The following is a 15,922-nucleotide window of genomic DNA, read 5'->3' as shown; positions in this document are numbered from 1 at the left end:
GACTACAGGTGAGTCCACCTGTCGGCCTGGAGCCATCAGACCCGGCAGCTGAACTACCAGTCGGCCTCCCTCCTCCCAACCCCAGACGACACCTGACATTACCCAATCGTCCAACCCAGCTTGCGGTCACAATTGCCTCCCTCTTTGCAACCCGCCACAGTCAACATCAAACAACACCCCTCCAGTAGCCCTCCTCCCTTTTCCCTGCCCCCTCCGGGCTGGCTTTATCCTATAGTGTCTCGGCCAACGGGCTAAAGACGTGAAAAATAACCAATTGTCGTGGAGCTCTTCACTAAGGGCTCCGCCTCCGCTCTGAGGAGCAGCTCCGTTGACCAATGGGCTACCCTCAGGGTACAATGGAAGTGCGGGGCTAGTAGAGCAGCGGCTGGGCGGCCCAATGAACGGGCGGGTTTCCGTGGCTAGGGGCGTGGCAGAAACGGTCGTCAGGGGCGTGGCGGCAGTTGCTTGGGCGGGGCCGGTAGCGGCGGGAGCTGCACTGGCCAGGGGTTCCGGCTGCATTTCCTTGAGCGCCGGCGGCAGCCGCTGAGCTGCGGGAACCTGACTGGGGGCGAACTGGGCCGCAGTAGTCAACCACAAGCAGGTAAAGCCACGGCGGAGCGAGCTCCGCTAAGCCGTGATTGAGCCCCCCATCAGTCGGGCCAAACCCCTGAGCCCCACGGTCCCTGTCGTGGCTCGGCCCATCGCGCCGCAGCCTGAGCGCCCCGGATCCTCGGGGGGCCTGTCACCTGTCGCCGCGGTGGTCCCCAGGGCTGGCGGGGAGGGAGGCAGCCTGGAACGCATCGGGTGGGATACGCCTTCCTGAAAGGCCTTTGTCCCCTTCAGCGTCAGATACCGAGGATGGGGACAACCCCGACTGCGGCCTCCCTACCGGCCATCCCTCCATCAATGCGCACTCTTGGGACCTCTGGGGTCTGGGGAGGGGCTCTTCCAGCCTTGGTGATGGAGATCCGGGTTCGGCACCTGCAAGGAGAGGGCCGAGGGACCTGATTACAGCCCCGAATATCCGAGGGGCCTCTGCGTTTCTGGGCTCCAAGGGGGCACCCAGGAATGATGGGTTCAAGTTGTACGGAGGCAGCTTTTGACCCACTTGGAGGCACACTTATTTAGCTCGCCCACGTGCCAGGCACTGTTCTAGGCGCTTCGTGGTCTTTCCCCACAGTGAGAACTGTCCAGCAGCGCAGGCCCTGCTAGGCGAGGCAGCCAACACCGCGACCTTGGAAGTGACCAGGCAGAGGCCAGGTGACAGCCACCTGCCAGGGATGCTTAGAAGGGACTCGCAAGGGAGGACTGCATGACCCACCTGTAAGGCCCTTCTCCATTCACAGATGCACTCTGACCTTTAATGCCTACCTTGAGAAGAATACTGCTGGGGGCTCATTAGTTTGAAAGTGGGTGTTGAATTCATCCACAATGAACTTGTGGTCTCAACTCTCAAGAGTGGGTGTTAGCAAAGAGAACGGACCATACCAAGAAGATAAGGTTTATTTAGCCATTATGAAACTCCTTAATTTGAACTACTGTGGGCTGCGTGCGTCTTTTAGTCTTCCTGATTCCTCTCCTTTGGTTGCTTCACCTCCAGTGTGTCAGTTTCACCTGCATTCCAGTAACTAGATCCAAAGGCAGGCTCCAAAATCAGACTCCTGAGAGGTGCCTGGGTGGGACTGTAGGTTTGGCAGAGTTAATGTGATCTGGCCCAGAGCTTTTCGAGGGCCATTTCATTGCAACCACACGAAGTAGAGGCCAAAAGAAAAACCAGGCAGTACCCCTTTCACTACCCTCTGTCATTTGCCTGAATAGAGGCATAATAGAGGAATAATCTATTATTATTAGAGTAATATATATATTATATATATAATATATAATTATATATATTATTATATACTAAGAGGAATAATCTTCTGAAGGTCAGGAGGCAGAGGAAGAACCTTAATAGCAAGTTTGCTGCTTGTTTTAGGATGAATTAACCTTTGAATAACCCTTCAGAAAGCAGACCTGTCCATATACTGCTGATTGTCGCATGAACTTGCGGCATTTTAGAGCTGAAGACACCTTAGGTAGAGCTTGTCTAATCCGTCTTCTCAATGCACAGGTGAGGAAACGAAGGCCTGGGGAGGTCACAGGACTGACTGGTCATCACAGAACCATGATCTGTTGACCCTGGATCTAGCCAGTGCATGACTTGTATTTCACTCCTAGACTACTTATCTCGCTCTCTGTGTTGAAATTCTAGGGGAGTCTAGAGAGGTTAAGAGCACAGATTTTGGGGCCAGAGTGCCTGGATTTGAATCCTAGCCCTGCTTCTTACTAGCTGTAACCTTGGGCAAGTTACTTAACCTCTCTGTGCCTCTGTTTGTTCACCTATGAAACAGGAATAATAAGGTACTTAGATTAGAAGGTTGTTTTGAAGATTACTATATCTGAGGCATTTAGAACAGTGCCTGGCACACAATAAGCACTATAGATTTGCCAAATACGATCTTCTGTTGCCTTTTTATACAGCTTTTCTTCATACCTACCACCCAGTATTTTCTATCAGGAGCTAATTTTTTCCCCTGCTTCCTCTCCCCCAGTTCATTAAATATATTTCAGATTTCATTGTATATAGCACATATGTCTGTGGGGTTTTCCAAGTCACGTGGCATTTCATTTCTTATTTTTGTCTTTCATTGAATCAGGTAATTCATTTTCTCTGTTAGTCCTCTCGTTGTAATTACACTCTTCTTAGACTCCAAATCTCATTCTCTTTAAAAGGGGGGTGGGGGAAATCCCTCAAAGTGATAAACCAAGTCCCTGATGATACCAGTCTCCACGGCGTCCTTCCAAATATCTGTTCCCTCTGTTCGGCCCTATTTCCCAGTTGTCAGTGTGCTGCAGCGTGATTATAAATGGGTGAACATTTTTAGATGAAGATTTCATGAGCCAGTGTATTAAGTGCTTTTCGGAAGTTCAGGGATCGTGTGTCAAATGCAGTGAAGTAAGTTACTTAGTCATTGGAGCAGGGGGTGCATCAGCAACGCCTGCCTTGCCTGGCAGAAACACAAGTGTATGACTGATTCTTGCTGGTAATCTAGCTCTTTCACTAATTTTACTGCATTTTTCCTGTTCTTTTCTTGAGCTTGAAATAAACCAGATGGGACGTGCAGCGGAACGGTCTTTTCTCTCGTTCTAGTTGGGGAAATTCCCTTTCTTTTCTACTTTCACCTTCATTCTCTTTATCACCTTCACGGTTCTGATAAATATCTACTCTCAGTCTGCCATCCAATTCTCTTTTAATCAGAAGATACCTGTCACCTTTATTTCTTGCAGGAATCCGGTCACTTCGGGTTTTCCCTTCTCTGTTTTTACATGTTTTCTAGAATGAAGCAAACTATCGATTGGCACCTTCCTAAGAGTTGATTCTGAGTTTGGGTTTTTTGTTTAGGACATTCTGGAACTCAGCCATCTTAGAATAATTGTTTTAGTTTCTTTGTGTATTAATAAGGGCCCCTTTCTCTCACTCTCTTGTTCTCTTTTCTCATAACGTCTTGGTGAAAGGGCTTCTTATTTGCTGTTATTCCTTACTTCTTCCACTTCCGCCTTCCTCCTGGGAATCTCTGGCAGGGCCCATGAAGAGTGTAGTGGTTCCCCACTGCCCTTGTTCCAAGCTCCTGTCCAGAGCACGAAATAATTTCTTTGGTCCTATGGAAGACTGGGGTGAAGTCTGCCTTGTTCTTTGCCTAAAACCTGGCTCTTTGAAAAGTCCTAGGAGAGAGAGCCTGCCAATATAATGGAATTCACGTGGCAGAATTTCTGCTCTAACCTACTGCTTACAGTTTTCCGGTTTTCATTGCAGGGTGGGTTTTGAGTACTCTTTGACCAATTTAAGAGCATAGGTGACTGGGGCAAGGGGTGTTTAAGCCTTCCTGTTTCATCTTGGGCTACGCTGTCCCTAGAGCAGAGCACAAGGAGTTCAGGCCGCCTTTGATGTTCTCTGGCATTAGGATTTTATAGCAGCTCCGCATGTTCCAACCTCTTTGGCCAGTGCGTGTTGTTTTTAACCCTCATGCTGCTATTTCTGCATTGATACCCTGCAGGTGCTGACATTATCTCCCTTCAGGATCATTTTCATATCTGCATGTTTGTTTTTGTGGTCTTGGTTCCAAGGCATCATGTTTTTGGATTAAACATTTTCTATTTATAAAATGGCTGGTGTGGGCAGGCCACCAGACCTATTGTTACCCATGAAGCTTGCGCACTGGACCCAGTTGGGTGCAGGGCTTGTGACCCAAGGACCCATTTTCCGATCTTTTGCAATAGTTAAGTAGCAGACAGGTAAAGAGCTTATTAGAGAATTGGAACACTGATACCCTTGGGTTTGCCTGGTTTCTGATTTTCTTTTGTTGTCTTTGAATGGAGCTTCATTAAGTTCAACAAACTGAGCATCTGGTGTGTGCCAGGAAGACAGCTGTCCAGATTAACAAGGGTGTTTGGTTTGTTGCAGAAAGACTATTTTGTTTTTATTTTACATTTTAAAATTTTCAGTGTTTTTAATTTTAAAATTGTTTTAATAGGTAATGCATTTACATGATGAAAGAAAATATTCGAAAGGCGCAAAAGTGAAGTAGTAAATACATCTCTGTCCACCCCAGACTCCTACCACCTAGTTTTATTCCTTAGAGGCACCAGCGTTACTGATTTCTTCATCCTCCAGAGGTGTTCCAGGCACAGCCGAGATATTTTATAACATCTATTAGCAAATCCATTATGATTATCTTTCCCTTTAACACAAATGGTAGCAAACGATACATGCTATTTGGAACCTTGCCTTCTTTCACTTAGTGTTTCTTCGCAGTATGGAAAGAGCTTCAGCCTCATTTTTTATGAAGATGATCTATTTTAGATATTCAATTCTGTTTCTAAGGCTGCTAAGAACCAGTCTTATTTAGGCAACAGCTTCACATGGAGATCCTAAAGCATTTTGTGGATTATTTGGGGGCAAATATTTTTCCTCTCTGTCCTGCAGCTCTGAGCCTGAGAAGAGGCCGCGTGAGGGGGAGGGCCTCCCCTGAAGGTCCTCCTATGAGGGGAGAGCGGGGACATTACAAAATGAGGAGCACTGGCCCTCAGGCTCTTCACCTGCCCTCTGGGCAGAATGTGCTGGAATTGCCTGGGAAAGCTTGCTATGCTTTCTCTGGTCTCCAGGGAAAGCTCCCGGCCTTCCTGATACACCTTTCAGCATCTCTACCACGTCAAATCCTGTCTCCTGCACCCCAGCCCCGGCTCTGTTTGTTCTCGCCCTTGGGCATCAGAGAGGAACCCTGCCCTTCATGACGGGACTTCCTGTCTGGAAAGCTTTGTTAAGGGCCCCACCCCTTCCTTTCTCTCACCCCATGAAAAACCAGCTCTCACACCTGTGCCTCTGTGAAGCATTTTTCCCAAACAACATTTGGGAATATGATATTTGTTGCTCTCCTTAGGAGTGTTTCCCATTCTCCATATCACTTGACCAAGGTCTCTGAGCCTCACATGGCCTTGCTAAGCTTTTGCTGATGACTATTCTAAGAAGAGAATTTAGGGGGTCTTCACATTTGAATTTTCTGTGGCTGCCCTTATGTTTTGGATAACCACGCTGGTTTAAACATGGTCTCATGGTCTTCTGTGGCTCCCAGTGGTTGCCTGTTGCTTTGTTTCTCACTTTTATTTAAAATGTGTCTTGGGACTTCCCTGCTGGTCTAGTGGCTAAGACTCTGTGCTCCCAATGCAGGGGACCCAGGTTCGATCCCTGGTCGGGGAACTAGAGCCCACATGCCGCAACTAAGAGTTCATATGCCACAACTGAAGATACCGCATGCCACAACTAAGACCCGATGCAGCCAAATAAAATATAAATAAATATTTAAAAAAAATAGAACACAATCCTCCTGGGAATAAGCTATAAAAAAAATGTGCCTTAATCTTCATCTTGTTTTTATTTCCCTCCCAATCTAATTTAGAGTGTTGAATTGCACTGAATCTTTATGGTGTTAGTCAGCCAGTCTATTGAGAGTCATTACTTTCTGATCTTTGCTCCTTGCTGGGTGTCCACGTCATCAATCAGTTGTACCACAGATGCTGTGTTATGTAATATGAGGAGAGGGAGGTGATGTTATCAGTCAGCCTCTTCCCAGTCCCTCTGGGGTAGAAGAGATAGAAGCTTTGAAAAATCTGCCCCATTTCTGCACAGTCACTCCAGGCATGTATTTGTGTACTGTTTACTTAGTCATGTCAATGAGAGCAGTAAAAAACAAATCAGCAAGTCCAACATAGGATTGCCAAATTTTAAGTTTTTCAAGTAAGGCATTAAAAAAGCCCTGTCATCTCCCATCATCGCCATCATTTAAGAAAAGACTTTTTAACCCCAAAAATGTGGGAAGGTCCGTATCCGAGGATAAAGAACAGCCTTCTAAACAGAACATATTTAGATTGATAAAAAGGTCGAGCTCATGGAAATCGAATCGTGGCGTTTGAGTGGGTCTGAGGTAGAGGATTCTATTCAAGGAGGGTTCCACTTTTTCAGTTTCCTTAAACAGTGCCAGCTGTTCTTTTGCTGAGAAACCAGGCCATTCACTTAGCCAGCTAACCTAGCCATGGCATCATTTGATGTGGTTTTGTGCCCAGTGTTTTTTTTTAGATGGTATGGACCACACAATGTCGATGTGCAGTTGTAGCATCTTAGATTGATGTGAGCTGTTGGTGGGAGTTGTTCTCAGACTCAGCAGGGGCTGGATGTGTTCATGTCTAAAGTGCTATGTTGGGACTTCCCTGGCGGTCCAGCGGTTAGGGCTCCGCGCTTTCGCTGCCAAGGGCCTGGGTTCGATCCCTGGTCGCGGAACTAAGCTCCCACAAGCCACGTGGCGTGGCCAAAAAAAAAGGTACTAAAAAAACCACAATAATATAGTGCTCTGTTGTAGTTGTTAACAATGAGGAGTGAGGGAAATTGGGGTGGGACCTCCACAACTTGGAATGAGGCCATGTGGTGGGTTTACACATCAGGCTTTTGAAGCGTCTGCTTACGCTCCTTAAATTCTTGATGTAATGTGTCAGGTGGTGGCTCCTGTTGTTTCTGAGATATAATGTGACTTATCACCTGAGTCCCCATGGCACCTTTTGCTCTCCTCCAGCAAAAGTAAGTACCACGACATTCCTTCTGTGTTATGGGTATTTCCCAGTCCAAGGCCAAGGGTATATTCTTGAGTTTCTTTGAGTTCTCCTTAAATTCAGAACACTCAGACTTTTAGGTTTCATGTTAACGATAACTGGAAATATTTTAAAAGCATGTCCTGGATCATGGGGATGACCTAATTATATCCAGGTCCAGGCACATGCCACCTCAGTGCCCCTTAGGTGTGTGTGAATTTCTGATGAGTTAGAACCAGGCTAACCTGCTATGAGAAAAATACAGAGATGGACTTAGCGTGAAGAAGAGGAGCTAGCATCAGGTGAAGCCAAGTGTGCAAAGGAAGGCTGAAACGGGGGTCCCAGCAGAGGAAAGGGGTGCGAGAACAGTCACCACACTGCGCCTGGTACTCATACAACCTGCCCAGGAGCGGGTGGGAGCACCTGACGTTGTCTTGGGGATTTCAGGTCTGAGAAATGGCATCAGCCTCATTACGTTAGTGTAGTTAACCTGAATTATACTGTTTGGGTAATTGTATTTGTATTTATTTGTACATTCATTTTAGTCTCCATAATTGTAAAAGTGCTAAGAAAACTTTATGTCTGGTTTTATGTTCGTACATTTTAAGAAATAGTATAAGAAATAATAATCGAATAAAAGTAATTCAATTTAAATTTAAGATTCGAATAAAAAGTCCCCAGAGGATCCGGCGGGACCGTTTTTTTCCTGTAGAGGGGGCCAACTAGCACCTGAGTTTGAAAGACCCCAGCGTAGGAATCTAACCTCATGACTGAGGTTTCCAGTCATGTTTGTGTCCTTTCCACGTGCATGCGTGGCTCCTTTCCACGTGTTGAACACTTTAGAAATATTCATTGAGTCGAAATGAAGAGTTAGTTTGCATCATTGCCGTGCTGCCTGAATGAGATCCTGTTTGTATGTGCAGTCCACACTAAGTGTCCGTCCCAGTGGAGGGGAGCCCTCCAAAAGTAATGTCTTTGATTCTTTTTGTTTAATTTTGGAGTTAGCGATAAAGTTTTCTTATTGATATTTACATGACCCACACACTACCGGGAGGACCATACCTGGGAGCAGCCTGAAGCTTATTCACCACAAGTAACTCATCAGCCCAGGGACAGTGGAGATTTGACCATAGCTGAAAGCCAGGTGTGAACTTGAACCTCAGTGACTACTGAGACTGTTTGTACTGTGGCTAAATAATCATTCATTCACTTATTAGCTTTTATTATGGGATTTTAAAGGTATACAGAAGTAGAGAGAATCATATAGGGAACTCCCGGGTACCCAACACCACTGTTTCCTCTTTACCAGCCACTGCCCCAGCTCACATCAATTTTGAATAAATCCCAAATATCATACAGTTGTATCTATATGTATTTCTGTGATATCTCTTAGAGATAGGGATTCCTTTATTAAACCTAACTACAGTACTATTATTACTCTTTAAAAAGTTAACAGTAATTCTTTAATATCATCAGCTATCTAGTCATCGTTCAAATTTCTAAGTGTCTAAAAATGTCAGAAGTACTTTTCTTCAGTTTAACATTTTTGAATCAGGATTCAACAAAGGTTCACACACTGTGGTTGGTGGCTCTGCCATTTATGTCCCTTTTAAACTACAAGTCCATTTCCTTTTCTTTTTTTCCCTGCAGTTTTTTGGAGAAACTGGGTAATTTGCCCTGGAGACATATTTATTTATTTATTTTTGAACAGGTAATACACTCACACAGTATAAGAGTCAAAAGCTATGACATAGTAAACAGTAAAAAAAAAACCTCCCCCAAAGCAATGAATGTTACTAGTATCTTATATATTCTTTCAGAGGTATTTTATGCATATCGCAGCAAATGTATGTATATCTCTATCCTGTTTCTTTCTTTTTTCTATAACTGGCCACATATTGTGCTTGTTGTTCTGTTCCTTGCTTTGTTTGCTTAACATGGAATGATGGATTTTAGCAAATCTCCATATGTATTGTTTGGCATCCTATTAACTTTTCTCAAGTATCCAATTATGACATTACTGCTTTTGAAAAATTGAGGGAAGCACAATCATTCCCAGGATGATGTGATTGCACTGGAATCTTTCAACAAACATTTATTGAGCCCTCTCTCTGCTGGGCCTCTGCCATCCAGGCTCTCCCCTGAAGCCTGGACACCCTCTGCCCCACCGTTGGCCCATGCTTAGCCCAGAGGTGGTTTTCCATGAATGTTTGCTGAGCTCCCAGCCCCTCACAGCTAGCTAGCTCCCTGTGTGGCCTGGAATGTATTCACACCGTAGACTTAGCTTCTCAGATTCCATATACCCTGGCTACAATTCCCTTCTCTATTCCAATCAGATAAATAAAGTGCTCACTCACTCTTGTCAATGACATTGAAAACTGTGCCCTTCTAAATAGTGAGATGATAGAAAATACCAAGGAGATTACAGCCAAGGATATTTTTCCCAATTTAGAAAATACAGACCATTTCCCTCTGTCTATCATTAATATCACCCATCAGTCTATTTATTGACTCCCCGTAGAAAGCTGGATGTTACACTGAAATTGCAAGAGAAATCTTGACTTTGCCACCAAAGAGTTTATGAGAGGAATGCAAATTTCTTTAAGGCTCTCTTTGGATGGGAGAGGACTTGCAGAGCGTCTGTCAATGGGGCAAAAGGGATCAGGATCCATCCAGCTGTGTGACAGGTGCCTTGTTTCTCTGTATTCCTAGAGCCTTTTCTAGACCTGGCCCAGGGTGGGTCTCCAGGCCTCAGACTCCTCCATGGCATTAATAATAACTCACAGAACTGTCATAAGTACCAAATGAGGTGATGTCTAAGGGCATACTTTGTAAACAGTAAATTACAGATTGGTTTCCATGTCAACACCAATGCACTTTGTGACATGTTTCTTTTTTTTTTTTTCTTTTGGCTGCATTGGGTCTTCGTTGCTGCGTGTGGGCTTTCTCTAATTGTGGCGAGCGGGGGCTACTCTTCGTTGCAGTGCGCGGGCTTCTCATTGCGGTGGCTTCTCTTGTTGCAGAGCACAGGCTCTAGGCACATGGGCTCAGTAGTTGTGGCGCATGGCTTAGTTGCTCCGTCACATGGGATCTTCCCGGACCAGGGCTCGAACCCGTGTTCCCTGCATTGGCAGGTGGATTCTTCACCACTGTGCCACCAGGGAAGCCATTGTGACATGTTTGAGGAATTACTGAGGTCATGTATTTAAATCACAAGCCTGTGATAAACTGTTGAGCTACACAAATAGGAATTTTATTTTTGTCTAGTTCTGCTCCTTCCTTTTGAAAATATGGTGACTTGTTAGTTGGCATTAGCCAGAGAGCACTTACTGGTTCCCAGGATGAGGGTTTGACCCCTAACCTGTGGTTCACAGACTTAATATTTTCTCTGGGGGGCTGATAGATAAGCTAATGGTCTGGAATGGATGCAGGAACTTGTAGTACATCCGTGATCTACTCGTCACCTGCAGAAGATGGTTAAATTGGGGTTGGTAGTGATCGCTCATAGGCAAGTCCAGGACCTGGACTAACCGGGCTTGAAGACACAGACTTTGGTCTCTGCCCTGGGACCCTCTAGCCCTGTTGGATAAAGTGAGCCCCTCTTCTACCATGTCTGGTGGACACACCATTGCCAAGGATTGTGTTTGCATTTAAAATTTTCATTTTAATAATAAGGCACTCTTTATCATCCCCGTTTTAATGGGTAAGGAAACTGAGGTGCCAAGAGGTTAAGAAATTTGCCCAAAGTCATACAACCAGTAAGTGGTAGAGTTGTGATTCAGGCCAGACCTATCTGTCCCCAAAGCCTGTCACCCTACTGTGCGTGGCCTTACTACCCCACCATCCGTGCACACCCACAGGAAGCATCTCAATGAGGTAGAAATCTTTGTAACAAGACTTGTTCTGACCTGTTTACATAAACCTGTTTCAGATACCACAGATATTTAAGGAAGGATTTTCCCATTTTTCTTAGATATTAAAAAGGATCCCTATTTTTTAATTTCCACTAACCTCTCAATCTAGGTTAACCTTAGGATTAATCGTACTCAAATTTATATTTTCTGGACCAGATAAGCTCACATCAGTTGGAAAATGCCATAGACAGTTTTGTTGCACTGGATGTTTTGGAGTGAAAAGCACAAATCATGAGTCTTCTAATGGTATTTCAGTATTTATCTGAATGCCAACAGTCAATGGACAGTTTTCTGCCTACCTTCTCTTTGGGCATTTTTCCTTCCTTCTGCCACATAGAACAGCCTGTTTTTGCTTTGAATTCTCTTTCTTTCTTTATTGATGAGCAGTTTCTGAAGTAGATTTATAACTCTTTGAAACTTTAGATAAACAGGGGAAAAGGTGAAAAGAAATATGGCATTGGACCTGAGCTTCTCTGAGTGATGAAAAGTGGAAAACTTTCACTTCGGTGGATAATTATTTGCCTGAACTTCAAAATGTTCTTTAAAATATCCAAAAGCTACTGACAGCCCAGGTCACACTGAGCTTCTTCTCTTGATCTACGGTAGTATGGCAGTTACTCATAATGGCCCTTACCTCTCAGCCTAATGTAATAATTTCCTCATGAGAAAATTCTGCTCAAGGGATCAGAATGGTGATGCGTTGGGCCTTTCCCACAGGCTCAGTCAATCAATAAATATTTACAGAGTGCCCACCCATGCTCCACACCCTAAGTTTAAACTAGTATACAATTTTGCACTGAGGATTGAATTAGCAGGGCATAGACCAGAATCCCCAACAGAGATCAAAGGGATATGAATCATCACTTTTATGTGGAAATGAGGCTTGCTGATTTTCTAGTTATGAAAGAGTATTTGCAAAATGTGAAGGGAGGAAACAGGATGATTTTCAGGGTCTGGAGGGGATGGCCCTCAAATGAAGACTCCTGTATAGTTGAGCAGATTGTATGGAAACTACTTAGCTGTCATGGCGGCTTGGGGTGATTTTCATGTGGTGATTGACAATGTTTGTCCAACACCCCACGGGTCAGGTTACACACAGCCAAACAAAGCCTTCTCACACTTACGAGGCACATCAGTCGCCCATTGGGCCAGCACAGTAGGCTCTACCAAGGTGCCATCTTCCAGGTTGATGTCTGGAATTCCCCCGGGAGTAAAAACCCTGAAGCTTCTTCCACAGTGACTCACTCCCACTGCTCCCAAACCTGTCCCTCTTGCCCTGCCTGCCACTCTCCTGGCTGCTCAGCATCCTTGGCTGGCCTGTGAGGCTAGCTTGAGGTCTGCACCCACCCCTCCTTTTTCTCTTCATCTGTTCCATCCCTTCCCATGGTTCTCCAGCTATCTGAGCCCATCTCATTCTTTCTGCCTCCTTTGTTTGAATTCCTCTAGTATTTATAGTTGGAAATTCAGGATTTCATTCTGAATTATACATGGATTTGCACTGTTTGCTAATTATTTCCTGGATGCCATGTATTATACTTCTTTCATAGTCCCCACAGAGCTTAGAATGAAGCTGGTGTCTTTGGTACCCGTGGGGAGCAGGGTGGAATGTCAGAAGCAGGATGTAGTTTTGCAAATATCTCCCCCAGTGGTATTAACACACTTTTTTGCAGGGGGAGGTCTATCCTCTTCTTTTACAAACCACTGCTTTATCCATGAGGGTGCTCCAACTTATACAGGTAAATCAATTTGGGGGAAATGGGATCACTTTCCTGATGATGGAGAAGCATTTCCTTCCTTTCCAAGGAAATCTTCCTTGATGGCTAGTTCCTTGCCTCCCAAGAAACGTGATTGGCATCACATATGCGTGGGGAAAGCCTGGCAGAGGAAGACCTCCTGTACAGTGAGCTTGTGGCTGAGTCTCTGCTCCATACGCGGCTCACCTGCCTTGAGCAGAGGTGGAGATGGACTCAGAGAAAATGCCTGCCTGATACAGGCAAAATTTAGACAAAAACCAAAGAGGAAGGCTGCTGGGCAACTAGGAGTAATGGTGGGGACTTGCCCTCAGGCTTTAAAGTAAGCCGAGAAAGCTCGCTTCCAAAGTGGGAGGACAGGGGGAAAGGCCCAGAACAGCAGTGGGATGTTTGCGCTGGATGGACCAGGAGACAAGAACTTTCGAGGGTGTGAACCTAATTCTGTCTCTTTACTTGGAAAAGCCATCTATTTAGTTAAGACCCCAAAATATATCAACCCAGAGGGCTGCCCTTTCTATCTCAGAGCCTTTGAATTTTTATTTTTCTAGATTTTCAGTGTCCTCAGTAGAAGGGTCTGATGAAGTCCAGCTCAAGACTGCCTGGGGACCTATTCCCATGTCCTTCATGTGTTGAAAATTCCCTAGCTGTTTCTTTAAAACTGATATTTTTATAATCTTGAAATATGTAATAAGGCAGTTTTCCTCTAAAACGCTCAAAGCATTTTGCAAACCTCATCTTGAGAGTATGGGTATTTTATAATTATAAAGAGTTTTTTTTTACCTACAAAATTTCATCAGCTTCTTTCCCTCAATAGTCTGTAAGGTAACCTCCCCTACCCCGTTTTATAGAAAAAAAGGAAACTTTCACAAAATTTAGGTAGTTCATCCAACGTCACTTGGCACAACCTAAACTCAAACACAAGTCCTCTGACTCTAAAACCTTTGTCATTTGAACCTGATTAAAAAATGGGCAGAGGCCCTGAATAGATGTTTTTCCCAAAGAAGACCTACAGATAGCCAACAGGCACGTGAAAAGATGCTCAACATTGCTTATCATCAGAGAAATGCAAATCACAATGACAATGAGCTACCACTTCACACCTGTCAGAATGGCTGTGATCAAAAAGAGAACACATAACAAATGCTGGAGAGGGTGTGGAGAAAAGGGAGCCCTCGTGCATTGTTGGTGGGAATGTAAATTGGTACAGCCACTATGATGAACAGTATGGAGGTTCCTCATTATTATAAAATTATGAATAGAACTACCATGTAATCCAGCAGTTCCATTCCTGGGTATATATCCAAGGAAAACAAAAACACTAATTAGAAAAGATAAATACACCCCTATGTTCATTGCAGCACTATTTACAACTGCCAAGATATGGGAGCAACCTAAGTGCCCACCAGAGATGAATGGATAAAGAAGATGTAGTATATATATATACTATATATAGTATGGAATATTACTCAGCCATAATAAAGAATGAAATCTTGCCATTTGCAACAGCATGGATGGACCCAGAGGGTATTATGCTAAGTGAAATAAGTCAGACAAAGACAAATACTGTATGATTTCACTTATTTGTGGAATCTAAAAATACAAAACATAACAAAAATGAGCAAGCATAAAACAGAAACAGAGTTAGATACAGAGAACAAACATGTGGTTACTAGAGGGTGGAAAAAATAGGTGAGGGAGATTAAGAGTACAAACTTCCAGTTGCAAAATAAATGAGTCACCTGTATGAAATGTACAATGTGGGGAATATAGTCAATAACTATGTAATATCCTTGTATGGTGACATAGTGTAACTAGACTTGTGGTGATCATTTTGAAATGTATGGAAATATTGAATCACTGTGCTGTGTAACAGGAACTAACATAGTGTTGTAGGTCAATTTTACTTCAAAAACGGACGGACAAACAAACTTAGAAAAAGAGATCCGATTTGTGGTTACCAGAGGCAGGGGGTGAGAGGAGGGGAAATTGGATGAAGGTGGGCAAAAGGTACAAACTTCGTTATAAGATAAAAAAGTACTAGGGTTGTAATGTACAACATGATAAATATAATGAACACTGCTGTCTGTTATTTATGAAAGTTGTTAAGAGAGTAAATCCTGAGTTCTCATCACAAGGAAAAAGATTTTTTTTTCTATTTCTTTAATTTTGTATCTGTGTGAGGTGATGGATGTTCACTAAACTTATGTGATAAATTTCATGATGTAAGTCAAATCATTAGGCTGTACACCTTAAACTTATACAGTGCTGTATGTCAAATACATCTCAATAAAACTGGAAGAGAAAAATATAATCTTTGTCATTTGATTATAGCACACAGGCCCTTAGGGTAAGTTTCAAAATCCCCAGAGAGGGCAAGTGATACGCCCAGAGCTACACAGCACAGCATACTCAGAGGGGAGAATAATTCCAGATACCATTGGAAGCAAGTTGTATGGAGATACAAATGGGATTCCCTCCCTCTTCTGACATCCAGAATCCAGCACATCTGGGTCCTTCCACTTGGATTGTAACCTAGAAGTTGGGGACGAGGCTCTGTCTAGCTCTCAGAATCGGCAGGACTGATGGCAGAGGCTGGGTAGGGGCTCCCTGGAGGCCCAGTACTGGGGCTGGCTTGTTCAGCCCCAGAAGGGTGACTATCTCGCATTAATATCGTGTCCTTCATTTTTAGCCTAAGGGTGTGAGTGTGAATCAGTCCTTCATATGTATCTGTATTTAGCTGGTAGAGTTTGTCTTCTAGGACTTGGGCACTTGTCACAGTGGAATCCGTGTGATCTTTAAGCTTACTACTCCAAGCTAGCAGGAGATACTCTTTCTAGTCACAGTGCCCGAGGTATATAAAACAGAAATAAATAAAGCATGCCTTAAAATGCCATGCACGCTGCATACCCTTGCCCCTAGGACCTTCTCTCAGTCTCGGAAGGACAGGAAGCCCAGAACCTTTCCTGCTTTCTAGACTGAGCCCTGAGGGCAGCTACTGTTCTCACTACTGGCAAAATTCATCATCAGAGAGCCCAGAACTGAGAGAGGCGGGGGGGGGGGGGGGGGGGGGGGGGGGGGGGG

General features: G+C 44.3%; 1 protein-coding gene across 2 annotated transcripts in view; it reads left to right on the top strand.

The window, feature by feature from the left end:
• The first annotated feature begins 513 nt into the window (after positions 1–513).
• The window catches only part of ABHD2 (abhydrolase domain containing 2), a 110,058-nt gene continuing 94,649 nt past the window's right edge, over positions 514–15,922 (top strand). The window contains exon 1 of one of the 2 annotated variants that reach the window (XM_029236904.1): positions 514–601. The gene's annotated coding sequence lies outside the window, so the exon portion shown is untranslated. The remainder of the gene's footprint in view (positions 602–15,922) is intronic. The other variant, XM_029236907.1, reaches the window with a different exon arrangement.

The sequence above is a fragment of the Monodon monoceros genome, unplaced genomic scaffold (genome assembly GCF_005190385.1).
Source record: "Monodon monoceros isolate NGI ecotype Baffin Bay Population unplaced genomic scaffold, NGI_Narwhal_1 Super_Scaffold_21, whole genome shotgun sequence".
NCBI classification, from domain to species: Eukaryota; Metazoa; Chordata; class Mammalia; order Artiodactyla; family Monodontidae; genus Monodon; species Monodon monoceros.
The sequence above is the reverse complement of the archived record's forward strand: the minus strand, read 5'-3'. Positions and strand labels throughout refer to the sequence as shown.